Source organism: Loxodonta africana, chromosome 21, assembly GCF_030014295.1.
Source record: "Loxodonta africana isolate mLoxAfr1 chromosome 21, mLoxAfr1.hap2, whole genome shotgun sequence".
NCBI lineage: Eukaryota > Metazoa > Chordata > Mammalia > Proboscidea > Elephantidae > Loxodonta > Loxodonta africana.
In genome coordinates, this window is record NC_087362.1 from 8,727,673 (window position 1) to 8,740,127 (window position 12,455).

The following is a 12,455-nucleotide window of genomic DNA, read 5'->3' on the forward strand; positions in this document are numbered from 1 at the left end:
AATCTTCAAAAGGGTGTTTGTTGAACATTGATTTGGGACCACAAAATTCTTTTAATGTTTAAAGACATTTCCACAAAAGGTGTAGCTTTACTGATGGCAACCTAGTAAACCCAAAAAACCAAACCTGTTGCCATCAAGTCGATTCCAACTCATAGTGACCCTATAGGACAGAGTAGAACTGCCCCATAGAGTTTCCAAGGAGCAACTGGTGGATTCGAACTGCCGACCTTTTGGTTAGTAGATGTAGCCCTTAATTTCTATGCCACCAGGGTTTCAGGCAACAGAGTAGTTGATGTAAATTGCACTTTACTTCCTCTTTTCTGAATAATACCTGGGTGGACATCTTTCTGGGCTTTTCTTATTTACCAATTCTTCTTTAGACACACATATTCTTTCTTTAGATGTTCAGTGTTATTCGGTTAAGTTTCAAACCAACCGTGTATGTCTCAGAAGCCATTCTGCCTTTAACTGGGTGTTTCTGTCAAGTTGTATTTTGTGTGATATAAAAGCTCACCTATCAAAGGGAACACTTCATTCCCAAGTGCGTGCAACTTGTTCCACTATAGTTCACAAACAAACAAAAACAAGCTCAGAGCGTAATTATCCACCATTACACGGATAACCCACTACCCATCCTTAGTCTGCTGTCCTGTGCTGGCTTGTGTCTTACTGTGATGGTGGAAGTTATGCCGCCAGTATCCACCATTATTTCCAATGCCAGCAGGGTCACCCATGATGACCAGTGGAGCTTCCTGACTAAGAAGACTAGAAAGAAAGGCCTGGCAATCTATTTTCAAAAATTAGACAATGAAAATCCTCTGGATCACAACAGAGTATTGTCTGATATAGATAACCCCTAGGTTTGAAGGCACTCAAAATACACAGTGGCCACAACAATAGACTCAAGCACCCCAATGATTGTGAAGATGGCATAGGACTGGGCAATCTTTCTTGCTGTTGTACAGGAGTTCACCATGAGCTGAAGTAAACTCGACAGCAATCAACAACAGCATATGCTTAGTTCCAACTAAGGCTAAAGTTCAAACAACAAGAGTAAATCAAAAAAATGAAAGAACTGGCATGAAACAGGTCTATTTGAGACCACGCTGTTTCTCTTATACCAAAGTATTTTTAAAAGATTTTTCTTTATTATCTTCCTTCCCGGTAGTTTATTGCTTATTATCTAACCGTGCTACATGACTTCCAAATGTTTTTTGTTTGTTTTTTCATTTAACAAATATTTATTTTTCTGGAAGGAAACAGAGAAACATGAGCACAAGATATGGCAAAAGTATTAAATATACTGCATGAATTAAGCATGAAACATTCATAGGTCCTTCACAGAGGGAAAATTGACTTTCAATAGCAATGTTTGGTGCGGGAAGATATTCCCTAAGGATAGTCATCCCCCCGTAATCATTACTCCTTGCTTCACTCCTTACCGTTTGTTTCAGAAAGACTATTCACCAGTAGGCCTTCTTGTCTCTGCTGCTGCAGCAGATTTGTATTGTGGTGAGCCAGGTGTCTGCACTAAGATAATGCAGTCCATGTTCACACAACAATAGTAGAATCAGGCATGATTGAAAAATACTGACAGTCCAATCTGTCACAGCTCAGTACAATAGTCCCAGACTGGTATTTAGGCAGCACGACTGACACAATCAAGACTCTCCTTCTTGTGGGGCCGTTAGACATATTTTTCTGAATAAAATCCACAAATTTTATAATCACATCTAATTCCATCACAATACTCTAGATTTGAAATACAATCTGTCATTTGGAAACATGATCTATGGGGTCAAAGATGACAGCAAGGTCATAGGACCAAAGAATCAGTGTCTTAGATGTAGGAGGTACCCAGAAGATTGCCTAACCCAGGCTTTTATGGAAGGTAGGACATTATTCTTCAAAATTTATAATAAAGCATCACTCATTCATTCTTCAACACAATCAATTACTTGGAATTTACAAATTCGCAGAGCAGTTCATGCTATTATAAATTTTTAATAGAGTGTTCTTTATATTAATGTTGATGGAATGTTCTTTATATTAAGGTTCTGTATATTAAGGTAAAATCTGTTTAGAATACACAGAACAAGGCATCTTTGTTCTATGGGAAAATTGTTTAGATATTCTAACACCATTACGGTGTCTCCAGTATGAATCCCCTTCTCTAGGAATGCCTCTAACTGTCCCTCACATGACATAATTTTAAATCTCATTCACTTCCCTATATGCATTCCAGCTTATCAAAGCCTTCCTTATGTTTCACAAATTTAAATACTTTACTCCAGGTTTTCTCTGCTTTGAGTTCAGTGGAGCTTATCATGAACACTGTATATCTATTAATACAACATAAAATAATGTTAGCATTGGCTAATAAAATAAACTCAATTGGTTTCTAAGAATAATTATAATAACTAACTTTTATTTAGTGCTTACTATGTTTCAGGCACTACTTTAATTGTGCAATAGGCATTAACTCCTTAAATCCTTAAAATAAATCTATGAGATAGGTACTAGTATTAAACCCATTATACAGATAGGGAACTATACCCTAGAGGGTTCGAAGAAACTCAGTGAAGATAAACCAGTTTTTAAGTGATGTAATTAAAATTTGGATGTAGGCAGCCTGGTGCCATGGTACCAGACTCCACACTAAGTGATCCTCAAATGGCAGGCCCTGGAGCGAGGGTGTCAGCATCTTCTAGGAACTTCATAGAAATGCAGATTCTCAGGTCCCACTTCCGTCCTATTGAATTAGAAACTCTGGGGGTAAGCGATGGCAGCAAACTGTGTTTCAGCAAGTTTCTCACGTGATTCCGGTGCATGCTGAAGTCTGAGAACCATTGCCCCACCCTGTACTCAGATGCGGTCTATTGAATTCAAGGCACCCATGATGTTCAATCAAGGAGACTAGAAACAAGGCTCCTGAAAAATAAGAGGAAGGATTCTTGCAAGTTGTGTACTAGAGAGGGTCAGAAAGCCACACACAGCAATGCTGACAGACACATTTGTAAGGAATAACTCACCTGCCATAAATCTAACATCAAAACTTACTTCAAAAGACTGAGTCAGCGTAAAGAAACTCTCTTTTGTGGTTAACATTCAGTATCTCTAGGAAACCACCTAAAACTCTTAAAAATGGGAGTTTGAACCACTTATATACCCCCAGATACCCACTGGTGCTGAAACACACAAGATGTGTCTCTGTTTGGAGTTAACAGATTTCTTTATTTATCTTATCACGGCTATTTTCTCAGTGATCATAAAAATCCTGTAACTCCATGACTGAATTTATATCTCTGAAACTTTTGAAAGGAAAAATGGATGATCTGCTTCCTAGGTGTAGTGAAGATAGTGAAAAATCTAGGCATTTTCTTGAACTACTTAAAGAAATATCTTATTGAACGAAGTCAAGGTCATTAAAATCTCTTAAGTAAGATCTCTACGGTTCTTAGAAGAGAATACTGTTAAATCAATTATCATGATTATGGGGTTATATATATATTTTGCCATTTATATGGAATTAAAATATGTTCTTACCACTTCCAGATACAGTTAAGTTCTGCTATAGGTTAAAAACTAGTCCAACTATATCTAGGTGCACTAATTGACCCTATAACTTAGTAAGACAGTCTCATCATGAATTATGTGCACCTGCCAAACTGCTGCCTGTGGCAAGAGTAGAAGTCAGCCAGCAATTGCTATTTTCATACTTTTTAGGTTACTTGTTTGCTTAAATTATTTAATCCAAAAAGATCTCCTGGAACAGTGAACATATTTTACTGTTTGGTTTTAATGGCGGGGAAACGTGAAAAATTAGAGCTCCATGTATACGTCAGACACACTAATAATAATGCCAATTATTCCCAATTATTCCTCCAAATGTAGATGGTGAGGTGGCAGCTGTGGCTAATAAAAAGAGCACTCAGTTTTGGAATCAGAAGACTTAGGTCGTTTGCCATACACCATCTGCGTGACCTTGACCAACTCATGCCAGTGGTTCTGAGCTCTACTGCTTTATATGCAAATAGCAACACTAATGTTTTCTCTCTTTACCACATAGGTTGTATATGAGGATTCATTGACATTTATAGAGAAATATTTGTGTAAAAGGTAAACCTCAGGTAAGTTCTTTTAGTTAAACTACTAATACAGATCAGGTTTTTTTTTTTTTGTCTTCATTCTTCCTCAAATAATGGGGAATTATTTGCTGAAATTTTCTTTTTGCTGAAATTGTCTTAGTACGTTGTATTTTCTTTTTAATATGACAGAAAATAGATAAAAATCAAATAACCAACAATGATAATAACTTTGTTTTATGCAGTGATTTTCTTTATGTAATCTTAGAGGTTAGGAAAAAATTAACACTAGTTTCTAGCGATAAACTCAAGGATCCAAAAAAAAATTTTTTTGCTGATAAGGATTTGCAAGTGGATGTCAAGTAGCATGAACCAGGATGCACCTTACAATGAAGCTTTCATGCAGAACTAAAAGTGAGGAAAAGTCAATTTCCCTTCTTATATGAAGTTGTGTTCTATTGACATGTTTGTAGGAAATATGATAATAAAAAGAGTGAGAGAAAATACAAGTTTCTTATTTTTCCATGTGCCTCTATCACTAGATCTCATACTTAACTGAATTTCTACAATAGCAAAATTTAAAAAATAAAATGAACTTCCAACTTGAATGGACTCTTATCTAACTGATAAATAGCTGTGTGTACCTGTGTGTACCTGTCTTCTTGATCAGTTCTCCTAAACCATAAACCATAAAAAAAAAAAAAAAAAATAGCTGGGCTAAATAACAAAGGAAATAATGAATATACTTCATCCATTTAAATGCAATTCCTTCCAGCATCACACAGCTTCAACATTTTCATTGACCTCGATTCATACAATTATCACCTAATTTTTACATAGATTTACATATTAACCTTTCCTTTTATGATACTATTATTATCATCATTATCTAAATTCCTTTTCTGAATGACAATTCTGTACAGGCAGTCCCCAGACCAAGAACAAGTTCCACTCCTAAGTCTGTAAGTCGAATTTGTACATGTGTCAGAAGAGTTAGGTACTGTTTGTATCTAATATCAGTTAAATGCTTATCTTAGTATATAGTGTATCCTTCTATGGACAAAAAACATTAAAGAAACATTTCCAGATACACCAAAGCCTCTTTAGCATAAGAATACAGTAACAATAATAATAATATTTTGATAAGTTTTACAAAGTAGCACCCGTTTGTTACTATGAACCACTGAATGTACCTCAAATTTTTAATATGATAGGCTTTATGGGAGTTGGTTCATATCTACAGGTTGTATGTAAGTTGGATGTTTGTAATCCAGTGACTGTCTGTATATAGAAATGAAAATGTACTTCTAGTAAAGAAAGGGTAACTCTCCTTGGGGAGCTGACAACATAATAGAATATTGTTTGTATTAAAAGTGCAATTCTAGCTGAGGTTTTATTTTTTAAGTACCTAATAGTCCAAATTATCACAAAGTCAAAGCTACTCCCTGCTGGTCTATTACGAAGTTTTATTCATAAGAGCAGTAAGTTACTATTAGGAAGATTTCTACTCAGCATAGGGTCAAATTTCTGTTTTTAATTGACTTAATATTTTCCCATGGTGAAAAAGAAACAATTTGAACAACTGGAAATAAAAAAGGCAAACCACATCTACTGAATTTAAAGAAAGGTTGTGATTTATAAATCCACATTTCAAAGATAATCATATGAAAAACATATGGCACCTAACAACAACAACCACAACATATGGAGACAAATTGGTTATTATATAACAATGTTGAATCAGAGTAGTTATGTAAGCCAAGTCAGTATTTTCTAGAAGTAGCAATAGACATAGTAAATAATGTTGACATTGTCTCTTGTAGGGAAGTCAAGCGTGAGGCTGCATGTGAAGAGGACACCAAGAAACAACACAGACAAGAAGGTGTTTATTGGCTAAGGAGACTTATTGCCATGGAGTCAATTTCGACTCATAGTGACTCTGAAATAAATCGTTCAGCTTTATAATTGGAAAATTATTTTTGATCTATTTTTTAATTCCTTCAGTAAAAAATAATTACTACAAACTTCTGACCAAAATTTGGGGAAAGAAATATAAGCATCTTACTTGAAGATTGGCCTTGGTACCAGGGAGGAAGTCAGTAAGGTTTACTTTCAACATCCAATTGCCTGGTTTCAGCTTTCCAGAATCATCATGTTATCTCCTGGCTGCCCAAGACCTCCCACTGTGCAATCTTGAACTGGGACATCCTCAAAAACAGGGAGACCATAAAGTGTGGTGGTTAAGATCCCAAACTTGGAAGTAGATAGTCATATGCTTACATTTATGTTATGCTTCTTACTAGCACTGTTAACTTTAGAAAATTACTTAATTTGATTGAGTTTTTTTTCTTCATCTATAAATTTTCGATATCAATTCCAAGAGAAGTACACTAGGAATAATGTATAAGAAACAGCCCAGTGACTAATAATAATAAAAAAAAAAAGAAATAGGAAGAGTGAAATTCAGGAAGGAGGAACTGATATCTAATTCTGAAAAGAGGTCAAGTAGAATGAGTACCAAAGGTGTACCTTACACACTCAGGGCAGTTAAAGATTCAGAGATCACTGCTGACTTTACCCAGTGCCGTTGAGTTGATTCCAACTCATAGCGACCCTGTAGGACTGAGTGGAACTGCCCCATAGAGTTTCCAAGGAATGCCTGGCAGATTCGAACTGCTGACACTTTGGTTAGCAGCCATAGCACTTAACCACTACACTGCCAGGGTTTCCATGTTGGAGAAGTTAGGGTTAAAAAAAATAATCCACTAAGAAGTAGTTTGAGGAGTATCCTTAAAGAAACAAGAGTTTTAAAAGTAGGATATGAAAACCGATGGCCTATGTGGTGGTTAAGGTTATGTGTCAACTTGGCTAGGCTATGATTCTCAGTAGCTTGGCAGATACTGTGTAATCATTCCCCATGTTGTGATCTGATATTAACAGCCAATCAGTTGAAAGTGGAGTTTCCTTGGGTGCGTGGCCTGCATCCAATAGATATGGATGTTCTGGCAAAGCTTACTCTCTCTCGATCCTGCATCTGACTTGTCACCCTCTAATCTCTGGTTCTTGGTACATGAGCCAGCAGCCTGCCGTCTGACTGCCAATAGTGAGATTTGTGAGCACTGCAACCACATGAGTCAGGAGGAGCCTCCAGCCTCCAGCCTGACCCACCTATTTGGGACTTGTCAGCCTCTACGATTGCATGAGCGATTTCCTTGAAATAAGTTTTTCTCTATATCCACCACTCGTCTCTCTGTTTGACATGCCATGGTGGCCTGCGTGTTGCTGTGATGCTGGAAGCTATGCCACCAGTATTTCATATGCTGGCAGGGTTACCCATGGCAGACAGGTTTCAGTGAAGCTTGCACACTAAGACAAACTAGGAAGAAGAACCTGGTGGTTTACTTCTGAAAACTTGGGCAGTGAAAACCTTACAGATATCAGTGGAACATTATCTGATATAATGCCAGAAGATGAACCCCTCAGGTTGGAAGGCACTCAAAATATGATTGGGAAAGGGCTGCCTCTTCAAAGTAGAGACAATTTAATAACATAGATTGAATAAAGCTTTCAGAACCTTCATTTGTGATGTGGCATGACTCAAAATGAGAAGAAACAGCTGCAAACATCCATTAATAATTGGAATGTGAAATGTACCAAGTATGAATCTAGGAAAATTGGGCATTATCAGAAATGAAATGGAATGCGTAAACAACACTATCCTAGGCGTTAGTGTACTGAAATGGACTGGTATTGGCTGTTTGGAATCCGACAATCATATGATCTACAACACTGTGAAGTACAAATTGAAGACTAATGGTGTCACAGTCATCATCAGAAAGAACATTCCAAGATCTATCCTGAGATACAACGCTGTCGGTTATAGGATAGTATCCACACACCTAAGAAGGAGACCGGTAAAGAATATTGAATATACCATGGACTGCCAAAAGAATGAACAAATTTGTCTTCGAAAAATACAGCCAGAATGCTCCTTAGAAGCAAGGAAGACAGAGCTTTGTCTCATGTATTTTGGACATGTTATCAGGAGAGATCAATCCCTGGAAGGATGTCATGTTTGGTAAAGTAGAGGGTCAGAGAAAAGAGGAAACCCTCAATGAGATGGATAGGTATGGTGGCTACAACAATGGGCTCAAGCATAGCAATGATTGTGAGAATGGTGCAGGACCAGGAAGTATTTCATTCTTTTGTACATAGGACTCCTATGAGTCAGAACAAACTCAACAGCACTTAACAATAACAACAACAAGACAGTTGATATGACTATTATTCAAATTTATGTATGAACCACTAAGGTCAACAGAGAAGAAATTGAAAATTTTTACCAACTTATCCAGTCTGAGATTGATAAAACATGCAATCAAGATTCATTGATAATTACAATGTGAAAGTTGGAAACAAATAAGAAAAATCATTAGTTGAAAAATATTGCCTTGGTGATAGAAACGACGCTAGAGACCACATGATAGAATTTTTCAAGACCAATGACTTCTTTATTGCAAATACCTTTCTTCAACAATATAAATGGTGACTATACACAAGAACCTTCCAGATGGAATACACAGGAATCAAGTCAACTACATCAGTGGGAAGAGACAATGGAGAATTTCAGTATCATCAGTCATGACAAGGCCAGGAGCCATCTGCAGAATAGACCAAGAGTCAATGGTACTGAAGAAAGAAGTCCAAGCTGCACTGAAGGCATTGGCAAATGACAAGTTTCCAGGAGGTGACAGAATACCAATTTAGATGTTTCGACAAATGGATGCAGCACTGGAGGCTCTCGTTCATCTATGCCAAGAAATTTGGAAGACAACTTCCTGGCCAAATGACTGGAAGAGATCCATATCTGTGCTCATCCCCAAAAAATGATACATCAGAATGCAGAAATTATTGAACAATATCATTAATATCATACACAAGTAAAATTTTGCTGAAGATCATTCGAAAGCTGTTGCAGCAGTACATTGGCAAGGAACTGTCAGAAATGCAAGCAGAATTTAGAAGAGTTTGGAGCAAGGATTATTATTGCTGATGCCAGATGGATCTTGGCTGAAAGCAGAGAAGAGCAGAAAGATTCATTTGTGTTCTATGACTATGCAAAGGCATTCAGCTGTGTAAATCATAATAAATTATGGATAATATTGTTAAAGAATGGGAATTCCAGAACACTTAATTGTGCTCATGAGGATACTGTGTGGTTTAAAGTCAGGAAAGGTGTCCATCCAGTTTGTATCTTTCCAACATACGTCCTCACTTTGCATGCTGATCAAATAATCTGAGAAGCTGGGCAGTATGAAGAAGAATGCCTCATCAGATTTGGAGGCAGACTCATTAACAACTGCACTATGCAGATGACACAACCTTGCTTGCTGAAAGTGAAGAGGGCTTGAAGCACTTACTAATGAAGATCAAAGACCACAGCCTTCAGTATGGATCGCGCCTCAATCGATGTAAAGAAAACAAAAATCCTCACAACTGGACCAATAAGCAACATCATGATAAACGGAGAAAAGATTGAAGTTGTCAAGGATTTCATTTTACTTGGATCCACAATCAACAGCGGTGGAAGCAGCAGTCAAGAAATCAAAAGACACATTGCATTGGGCAAATCTGCTGCAAAGGACCTCTTTAATGGGTTGAAAAGCAAAGATGTGACTTTGAGGACTAAGGTGCACCTGACCCAAGCCATGGTATTTTCAATGGCCTCATGTGTATGTGAAACCAGTACAGTGAATAAGGAAGACCAAAGAAGAATGATGCCTGTGAATTATGGGGTTGGCAAAGAATATTGAATATATCATGGACTGACAGAAAAATGAACAAATTTGTTTTGGAAGAATTACAGCCAGAATGCTCTTAGGGACAAGGACGGTGAGAATTCATCTCAATTACTTTGGACATGTTATCAGGAAGGACCATTCCCTGGAGAAGCACATCATGCTTGGTAAAGTAGATGGTCAACCAAAAACAGGAAGACCCTTAATGAGATGAATTGACACAGTGGCTGCAACAATGGGCTCAAGCATAACAATGATTGTGGGAATGGTGTAGGATCGGGCAGTGTTTCGTTCTATTGTACTTAGGGCTGCTATGAGTCAGAACTGACTGGACAACACCTAACAACAATTATTATAAATATTTACATATATGCCTCTCTGATTTTGCTCCTCTAGGGAACAACTGTTTCTTTCTTCTCTGCACACCTCCTAAATGTTGGTATCCCCAAGACTTTGTCCTGGCTATTGTTTTTCTTTAGCGCTTTCCAGGAATCTAGATTGATATATTCAAACTCATATTTCACATCTCTGCATTGCTATCCAATATGCCTGTCAAAAATAATATATTCAGAAAAGAGTTTTGATCTGTGCCCACCTTCCATCACCCAAACCTACCAAATCTGTTCTTTTTCAAGTGTCCTCTAAGTTGTAAGTGGTACCAGCATACACACAGTAAAGAGCGGTGCAATATTTAAGCACTCTGCTGCTACTAAATGAAAGGTTGGCAGTTCTAACCCAACTGATAGCTCTGCAGGAGATAGACTTGGAGATTGGCTCCCATTAAGATCACAACCTAGAAAACCCCATAGGGCAGCTATACTCTGCCACATGGGGTTTCTATGAGTCGAAAAATGTCTCAAAGTCACCTAAAAACACTATTAACATATACATGGTTATTCACATAAAAGAAAAGCAGCTCTGAGTGTTCCTGGACTTCATATTCTCCCCTACCAGTTCACCAAAACAATCTGTGATCAAGCCTTGTCAATCTCAAAAAAACAAAACAAAAAACTCATAAAACAAAATCCTTAATTCAATTCGTTGCTTTCTTTCCATCTCCACTATATTTCTTTAATGCCAAACACAGTGTTCTTTGGTGTGGACTAAGGTAGTAGCCTCCTAGATGACCCCTCCTCTTCCTTACTTGACTCCATACAATTAATTAGTTAATAGCTAATACATGTCACACCTATTCTGTGCAACGTACATATGAATTCATTATAAAAAAAAAAATCAGGAACAAAGCACTACCAGTGTTGTCATTTAGAGATGAACAAACTGAAGTGCACAGTCACACAGCTAGGACAACGAAAAAAGTTTTTATAAGTCCAACTTGCATGTATCAGTATACCTACAAGGCTCAAATTCTATGCTAATCTACTTTTTGAACTTTCTAATGTGCTCTGGAAAACCCTGGTGGCATAGTGGTTTAGTTCTATGGCTGCTAACCAAAAGGTCAGCAGTTCGAGTCTACCTGGCACTCTTTGGAAACCCTATAGGGCAGTTCTGCTCTATCCTATAAGGGTCGCTATGGGCTGGAATCAACTCAACGGCAACATGTTTGTTTGTTTTTAATGTGCTCTGGTAGGAGCTGTCATTACTACCCAATTACAATGCAGCTTCAAATCTGCGTGAGCTACCAATATGCAGTGTTGTTTTCATTGCTGCCTGTGTTTTTATAGTCAATAATTTCATCAAGTTTCTAGTGTTTTAGCTACGATATTGTGGTAATTAGTATTTGTGAACCTACATCAACAACTTTTTTGAGAATGAAGTAGTAATTAAAGGAAAAGGAGAAAAATCAAAAAAGGCTTCCACACAGTTACTAATAACACTGTAAGTGATAATGATATAATTCAATGTAGAAAGATTTTACTAAACAATTTTGTTATTAATATTCATATAACCTGAGAAATATCACATTTAAGAGATTCACAACTAGATTTATCACATATTATTCCATGATTAAAATTGACAATAAACGTTACTAAGGATTCTGTGTGGTCCCATATGAGAGGAGGTCCTTGGTGGGGGGGGTGATAACATGAGTTATCGCACTGGCTGACACCAACCCTAGTGATGCCCCCGACTATGTTATTCAGGCTTGGTGAGTATCAAGATAGAAATTGTGCAAGATCAAAATGAAAAATAGAAAATTAAAGCACTGGTGAATAGTTTGATGAAAGGCCAGACCCTAAGATTCAAAAGGAATCAAATTTTCAGTCATCGCTAGCGAAAGTTACATAGAGATAGAGGCCTGCTAAGCTGAGAATTTAGGAGATCTATATATAATTTTATTTTTTTTTTTATAAATAATAGTGTCTTAAAATGTAGTCTTAAGAAAGAGTCTGTGCAATATACAATATAGGGGAAGTCAGCAAAACTGCCCTAAACCAAAAGCTAAGGAGTTTCTTTAAAATGACCAAACACTTCGAAGGACAGAGAAGCAGGGGCAGGGATCTGGGGACCATGGTTTCAGGGAACATCTGGTTCAAATGAGATAACAAAGTTTATTAAGAAAATGTTCTACATCCCACTTTGGTGAGTGGCATCCCGGGTCTTAAAAGCTTGC